The sequence below is a fragment of the Mandrillus leucophaeus genome, unplaced genomic scaffold (assembly GCF_000951045.1).
Source record: "Mandrillus leucophaeus isolate KB7577 unplaced genomic scaffold, Mleu.le_1.0 Scaffold566, whole genome shotgun sequence".
NCBI classification, from domain to species: domain Eukaryota; kingdom Metazoa; phylum Chordata; class Mammalia; order Primates; family Cercopithecidae; genus Mandrillus; species Mandrillus leucophaeus.
Genome location: NW_012106097.1, coordinates 1810939 through 1819768, shown reverse-complemented (window position 1 = coordinate 1819768; position 8830 = coordinate 1810939).

The following is an 8830-nucleotide window of genomic DNA, read 5'->3' as shown; positions in this document are numbered from 1 at the left end:
TGACAAGTTGATGGGTGCAGCACACCAACATGGCACAAGTATACATATGTAACAAACCTGCATGTTATGCACATGTACCCTAGAACTTAAAGTATAATTAAAAAAAAAAAGAAATAAGAAACTTAACATGCCACCAGAATCACTAACTTAAGGCACAGATGGAGAACTGAATCTTTGAGACTCCTTACTCAGATAGGTACAAATATCAATGTGATGTGAATCACCTGGGGATGGTGCTAAAATGCAGATGCTGATTCAGCAGGGCTGGGGCCTGAGAGTCTACATTTCTCACAAGCTCGAAGTTGATGTTGCTGGCCAGTGGGAGGACCGCATTTTGAGTACCATGGGCTCCGAGGTCCCAAAGATGAAAAAGCAGCAGAAAGATAATCTCTACTAAAGCATTTTCCAAGTCATTACAAACCATTTTTTAACTATTGCTTTTAATATTTAGATATTTCATAGAATAGAGTGTATGTTTTCTCTTAACCATCTCCTACTGTTTGCCATTTAAATTGTTTTCAATTTTGCTGTTGTAACTAAGGAAGTGAGAAACCTCTTTGTGCATACTCTTTGTCCTCTGCTTTTAAATGAGAAACTAATAAAGGCAAATGATGAGTAGCGGAGCAGTCCCCAGTGTAACCACCACCAAAGGCCTGACTGACTTACCTTCCATCACGTGCCAGTGTTCCTATGTCCTCAAGTAAGCTAAGCAATGTTTCTTCACCTCAGTTTTCTTTGCTACAAAATGGGATTTTTTTCTTTTCTCATATCCTTGAAATAAAAGGAGTTCATAAAATGATCTGCAACTCAGAACTCCCTCTGTGGAGCTACCGTGTTATTTTTTGTCACAGCTCAGGGACAATGACCAGGTGTGCCAACGGCAATTTCTGGAGCCACCCACCCCCAAAGCCAACCCAATACAGAATTGCTGATTCCATAGTCATAAACAAACCCTAGGATGTGGCCCACCCTTGGGTGTTTGGATTTCAGTGCCAGGGGTAAGAAATATGAAAGACATGAAAAGAAACAGCTGCGTTCCAAGACACTCCTTCAGATAAAGTTTCCCTTAAAACATTTTTACCATTCTTCATCAATATTTATAAAGTGATGAATAGATACAGCCACATTCCTCCTGGGCTATGTCTCAGACACACCCGTAATATCTGATCAAAATAAAACTATTGTTTGGTAGTTCGGGGAGCACTTTTATTGGCAAGCTTCTTTGAAAATGAGGAGCCAAGTCAGCCCCACATAGCAAACAAATAAAATCAAAATCAGTTACATGAGAACAAAAAGATGAATATAATTTTTTTAAGGGCAAAATGATGTGGCAGAAAGAGCATGGAATTTAGAGTCCTGGATGTGAATCTCAAATTGGTCTCTCGCTGCTAGAGACTCAGAGCAAGTTAATTCACCACTTTGAGCTTCAGTTTCTTCCTCGGGGGGGGTATTATGAAAGTTATTATAAACACAGAGAGAATCAGAGCTTTTCTAGAAAGAGTTCATTGATGTATCTGGCCTCTCAAGCAGGCAGAATGTTAGTTAATACTTGCCAACATGTCGAGGTATTATCATGGATCCTTAAGGTTTCATCCAGTATTCACGGTTGAATCTTTGGGAAGCACCATGAAGGACACCTAGCTTCTAAATAAGTCCCCCACTAGGTCCCATATGGCAACTGGAATTCCCAAATGACTTGCCTTTTGGGTTAAGGGAGCAGTTCTCATCCCTCACTTACATAAGAATTGCTTGGGCTACTTGAGAGGCTGAGGCAGGAGAATCGCTTGAACCCGGGAGGCGGAGGTTGCAGGTTGCAGTGAGCCGAGATCACACCACTGCACTCCAGCCTGGGTGACAGAGCAAGACTCTGTCTCAAAAAATAAATAAATAGATAAATAAATAAATAAATAAATAAATAAAAATAAATAAATAAATAAATAAAAATAAATAAATAAATTGCTTGGGAAGAATATTTTAAATGCCAATGTCCAGGCCCTCCCTTCAACAAAGGCCATGCTTTAGTATTGTGTACAAATTTCCCAGGTGACCTTATTATATGGCCTGAGCTCAGAACCACTGAGTTTGGTTTTAAGACACTAATTGAAAATCCACAGCTGGTAAACCTGTAAGTCATTCATCTTAAAATGGCCCTTGTTTCAAGAAATGTATCAGTTTAGCCAGTCAGTTCCTTGGCAGTGCACCACAGGGACATAAATGGGTGATTCTGGACATGCAGATGATGTACAACAGAGAAAACCCTAGAGCACTAAGGAAGCACTGTGGCCCTACACCAAGTCAGTGAGAAAAGGAAGAGGTAACAGTGATAATAAACTCGTCCATCAGCAACGTCACCATCAACTACCATTTATGGAGTCACTAGTAGTTGCCAAGTACTGTATACCAAGCATTTCACATTTTATTCTTACAATACTCATGTGGAGACTGGAGACAGGGCAGGGGTAGTAGGTGTAGAGTAGAGAGACAGTGCAACTTTTCTGGAAAACCATTTGGCAACATGGGTCAAGAGCCCACAAAATGTTCATATTCTTTGGCCAAGGAGTTGTACTTCAAGTGACTGTCCCATGGAAAGGGCCACAAATGCAGGTGGTGCTTTTGTTCACAAAGATGGCCATCACAGCATGGATTATGTTAGTAAGAACTGGGACTAATCTAAATATCCAACAAATGAAGGGTGATTACATACATGTTACTACCTTATACACTGGAGCATAGAATGTGAACCTAAAAGATGTTTTCCTTTATGAATAAATTTTATGACAAACAAACAAACAAAATGTTAAGTAAAATAAAACAAGACAGAAAGTAGTATCTACAGTGGGATTCAAAGTTCCAAGAATGGCATATATCTGTAAAACTTGTTACATTACAAAGTTGTTTGCAGCTGGCAAGACTCCATTTGTATCCATGTGGTCTTCAGAAAACACCCTTCAAATGGTTAAAAAGTATATTGCCAGCCAAGTGCTGTGGCTCACACCTGTTAATCCCAGCACGTGGGAGGCCAAGGTGGGTGGATGACCTGAGGTCAGGAGTTCGGGACCAACCTGGCCAACTTGGTGAAACTCCATCTCTACTAAAAATACAAAAAATTAGCCAGGCGTGGTGGTGGGTGCCTGTAGTCCCAGCTACTTGGGAGGCTTAGGCAGGAGAATTGCTTGAACCCAGGAGGTGGAGGAGCTGAGATTGCGCTGTAGCTCTCCAGCCTGGATGACAGAGCAAGACGCCGTCTCAAAAAAAAAAAAAAAAAAAAAGGTATATAGCCAAAATGAAAGTTTTTAAAATAGCAATCGTCTTAATAGATCATGTTGTACTGCTCTGGAGTCACCCCTGTTTTAGTTCGTGCACTAAGGCTTGACTACACATTACCCTGCCTCCAAATAAAGCCAGGCAGGGAGGCAGATGTAAATAGTCAGTGGAAATGGAAAACAAATGACATCCAATTTATAATACAAGCAAAATATTTGTTTCACAAGTTTTTCTCACCACTGGAGTCAGGTTTCTCCATGGGTGTGAAAAGATGAAGAACTGAGAAAGAAGGAAAGATGAGCAGAGGGGAAACCAAAAGGAAGTGGAGAATGTGGGAGGGGGTAAAGCAAATAGAATTACAATTCCGCCCGTGGAAGGATTCCAAATCTCCCAATCTACGGCAGAATCTGGTTTTTGCTCACACAGCCAACTTTGCTTTGGAGTTGTTGCTCATTTGCTGTCACTTTGCTTCACTGTCCTAGGGGGAGCCTAGGCCAAACTAATCCCACACATTTGTATTGCGGCAGGGGGAGAAGGGGGCACATTCTCCTTTCTTTTTCTCATCCCCGATCCCAAAGCCAAGGCTTCCCCAGGCTTCTGGCCACCTAGATCCTGCCTGCCTCCTTAGCTTAGGACAAGACTCCAGGTCCAGGTCAGACAGTCCTAGCCTAATCCAATCAGAGGTGGCTTTTTTGTTTAAAAAGACGGGGGAGGTGGAGAGGGAGGATGCCATCTGTTAGCGTAGTCATACTTTTATCATCCAGTGATTGAGAACATATAGAATGACCAAAGCTACCATATATTCAAAATGGATATTTTTAAAATTACATTTTAGGAATCATAACAGCATCCACAGACTTTTGATAAATGAAATAGGTGAGGCATTTTTTTCACGTAGCCTATAGACAATGCTTGGCATTTAAAAGGTTTCGAAGACAGGTCAGTACTCTACCTGCGTAGCACCTTCGTCTCTATCTAGCCTACTCTCTCACAGTCTGGAAATGAGATCAGCCCCTCTTTGTTAGCTTATGAGTGACCCAGAAAGACACCAAAGGGAGAAGGACATTAACATTTACTGAACCTGCTCTGGATGCCAGGCACTGTGCTGTGAAATAGCTACAGTTATCTCCATTTTACAGATGAGAACACTGAGGCTGGAGATATAAAGCTAGTAAATGGTAGAACTGGGATTTTGTGACATCAGAGACCTCTTACAATGTAACCCACTTAAATTGTCTGATGTATTACCTTCCTGAGTAAAATAGCCTTTGTCCTAAGAAAGAAGTTGGGCGCCTTAGCAGAACTATTTTTCAATTCACACCACAGACATGGGTATCTATCTTTCCAGGCCTGCTCGTTGCAGGCTTATTGGGCTGTTGATTCGGGCTATTTTTATGACATATACATGATATGCCATATAGTAATAATATATATGATAGTGATATAATAGAGAATAATACTATGACAAGTATGATATATCATAAAAATAGGACACATACTTCAATTCTACAGTCTGGAAAGGTAGGATTCAATGAGGGCAGCATACCTAAAATTATAGAAAAGTGAACCTCAAAAAATAAGGAAATTACTGATCCTGTGTCAGGTTGCTATGCATTTGAATGCTAAAAGTGCTGTCTAAGTATTTCAGAGTCAAGCAGGTGATTTTTAGTCTAAAAACCAACTGGTTAAGTTAAATCAGACTTTGTGGTCCTTTGAAAATACCAACACTGTTTAAATATTTCCTGTAATCCAGATGTTTAACTCCTTGTTCAAATGTCTTTGATCAAGGTGAATCCACCTAGGAACATTACCAAAGCAGCCTTTCTTATGACGTTTTCATTGCATATCTTTCTTCATGATATCCTGAAGTCACCTCCTGATGACTTGACTCTTAATAGCTCTCTTGTTTCAAGACAGATCACATGTACATTTAAATACGTTATAAGAGCTGATAAAAATTCCGTAAAGGATCCAACTCTCTTCTCCAGCATTAAGAGGTACCACTATTCTCCAGCTTTTGGAATCAACTTTATGTTTAATGGTTAAAAAACTACTATAGCCTGTAAGAAACCCAGTGCTTTCCACAATTTTTATAGTATTTTCACACTCACCTGTCACCTCTCACTCCAAACCTCCACTCCTGATCTCATTTCCATCCCCTCTACTTTTTGCATCACTGCTCTTATCAGCTGCTATCCTCTTCATTACCACTTTGTTCCCAATATGGACGCACTACTTTCTTTCTCATTCTCCAGGACATTTCTGTTTCATATAATAAACTTTTACTGAATGTTTGCAGGCAACAAAGAAGAATCATAGTACAGATTTTAAAATAACTCAAAATTAAATACGCAACATCAGTGTTCTTGAATTTCCTTGGGCATCTTGATAATGCCTTCCTAGCTGGCTTTCTTGCCATAATGGAATGGAGAGAATGAGCTTAAATAAAGCCATCACCGCTACCCTAAGACCAATTTTATGTTCCTTGTCGATCCTAGAACCCATGTGACCCAGACTCATGTGGTATTACAATCAAAGAGACAGTTCAGGAGTAAAAAATCACTTCAATCTCTAATTGTATCTGTTGAAGGCTATGAAACACATTTAGTCCATAGTCCACTGAACCTTTCTGCTCTCTTCTCCTCCTAACCTGCTGCAGTGATTCCAGAGCCTCTTACTCTCTACTCTACTCTCAATTCTCCCCCAAGGCTTTTTGCAATGCCTAGCCAAAGCGGAATTTTAACCATTCTATTTCCTTTTCTTTTAACATTAATTTACAGCAATTTAGCCTCTCAGGCTTCCTTTATTTTCTGTTTTGCCTAGTTGGAAGTTTCAACATATTAGAAAATAACCTGGGAGCTGACTGTTAAGCCAAAATCTGTCCCCAGTGAGAAAGGGGAAGGGGAGAGAAGAAACAGTGGGAGGGAGGAGACATTTGAACACTGATCATTCCTGTCCCTATTACACATTAAAGTACTTCTCTGCTATAGTCCAGTAGACAAGCCCTCCTTAGGAGTTAGGAATATGGTAATGGCCTGTTAGGAAAGCAGTATCCAAACTGTCTCTATCTAGTGGCGGAATTTTATAGAACAGGAGTTCCCAAAGTGTGGTCCCTGGACCAGCAGCATCAGCATTGCCTAGGAAGTTGGAAATGCAAACTGTCCAATCCCATTCCAGACCTACTGAATCAGACACTGGAGCTGGAGCCCAGCACTCTGTTTTAACAAGCCCTCCGGGTGATTTGGAAGCAGCTAAAGTTTGAGAAACACTACCCTGGACTTCTCCAGGCTAAGAAGCCCATTGAGCTGGATTTGGGGTTGGGATCTGCCTTTTTCTTCCTCTGTGACCTCTGTCACATCACTTAACCTCCCTGAGTCTGAGAGGAGATCCCACTGGACTTTCTGCTGCACGGTTCCAGAGCTGCTCATGTCAAAGGCTGGCCCCTGACAAGGTTCTCTTTTTTTTATTTTCACCCTCAGGGACTCAACCTGCTTTTTCTCTCCCTGTGTCTTTTGCTCTATACCCAAGTCTGGACACCATTTTAATAATAATAATAATAACAACAGCAACAACAGTTCTCATCTCTCTTGGTGATACTGGATACCCCTAAGAGCATGGTTTATATTCCTGAAGTTAGGGCTCACTAATGCCACCTTCCCTAGTTACCCTGCAAGTGAATTACTCAGTTTATCCACTAATAAATGTATATTAGATGAACAGCTTACAGAATTGAATTTTAGTTCTTCCCTCAAAATGGTCAAAATGATTGTGTGTACGTAGATACAGCTTGAACAGAGAACTTGAACTTCTCCAGACTTTGACTTCAAAGGCTCATTCCATTTAGTTGGGCCGGTATTAATCGTGCCTATTCATTTTTATATTTCTGATGTGCTGACATTTTCAGGCCTTGCTGACCCTGGAGGGACTGCCCCTCCCACGGTTTGCTAATTACTAGAGAAAGCAGACAATTAGCCTGTGAATGCACCTTTTACATACAAACCAACCAATCCAGAGCCCAAATCCACAAACACCTCCTTTATTGAACTCTCTCAGGATTCTTACGCTCTGGGACCCGCCCTAATCACCCCAGGGCCAGCTACAAGACAGCTTGACCCAGCTCCCATACCCCAGAGCTCACTGAAAGTGTTCAGATTTGCCGTGAACCCGCTTACTCGGCCTCGCCTGGTCCTTCCTGTGAAAACCACAATCAAGGCTCTTGCCCATGTTTTCCAGCTCCCTCCACCTCCTGAATGCCTCCCTATGTGGCCCTTTGCAACCTGCAGCGCCTCCGGTTTCTAGGGATCTGTGAGCATAAAAACTTCTTCCTTCAGGACAGTCATCTCCGTGTCTGCGTTTCTTACTATACCTGATTAACAACAAATCCTTGCTACCCTTAAAACAGGGACACACATTGAATTGACAGTCCCAGGATCCACATAGTCAGCTTGCTCTTGGTCAATAGGGGGTTCGAATTCACTACTGGGATGCAAGCGCGCTCTCTGAAAATCATCACTGTGGAACTGGGTAAAGCACTTTCCCACATAGAAATTGTTAGGTAAGTGGCTTACCTATAAATAGAACAGTGCCCCAGCAAGGCCCACAATGTTTCTATTTTAAATACATCTCTCTGTACTCGTGTCACTTCCTAACCTCTCCTTTTTTTTTTTTTTTCCCAGCATGCTCTTATTAATTATGTGTTAGAATCCTGAGCAGCAAGTTCTTTCATTTTAAGTCACTAAAAACTTGCTCTAGGAGTGCTGTTATTCAGAAGTAGAGCCTTTACACTTTACCCATTAGTGGCCGCACAGAAGAATTTTGGTGGAATGGAGAATTGCTTCTGCCTGGCTTCTGATTTTGCTGGCTCTGGGCTTTTCAGGAGAGGGAGGCAATCAATTTTGATCAACATGGGACTCATGCTCGGACGCTTCAGTGAGCCAGAAGCCACAAAAGGAGAAGGAGGGTGGTTTGCCGGGTGTGGAGGCTCACACCTGTAATCCCGCTACCTTTAAAATATATATATATACACACACACATATATATATGTGTGTATATATATGTATATTTATTTATTTTGGGGATGGAGTCTCTGTCACCCAGGTTGGAGTGCAGGGGCATGATCTCGGCTCACTGCAACATCCAATTCTTGGGTTCAAGCAATTCTCCTGCCTCAGCCTCCTGAATAGCTGGGACCACAGGTGTGCACCATCGCACCCTGCTAATTTTTTGTATTTTTAGTAGAGACAAGGTTTTGCCATGTGGGCCAGGCTGGTCTTGAACTCCTGATCTCAAGTAATCTGCCCACCATGGCCTCCTAAAATGCTGGGATTACAGGCATGAGCCACTGCACCCAGCCTAATCTTAGCACTTTGGGAGGCTGTGGAGGGAGGATCACTTGAGCCCAGGAATTAAAGACCAGCCTGGGCAACACAGTGAGACTCTGTCTCTAATGAAGAAGAAGAAAAAAGAAGAAGGAGAAAGAGGAAAAGGGAGGAGGAGGAGAAGAAGAAGAAGAAGAAGAAGAAGAAGAAGAAGAAGAAGAAGAAGAAGAAGAAGAAGAAGAAGAAGA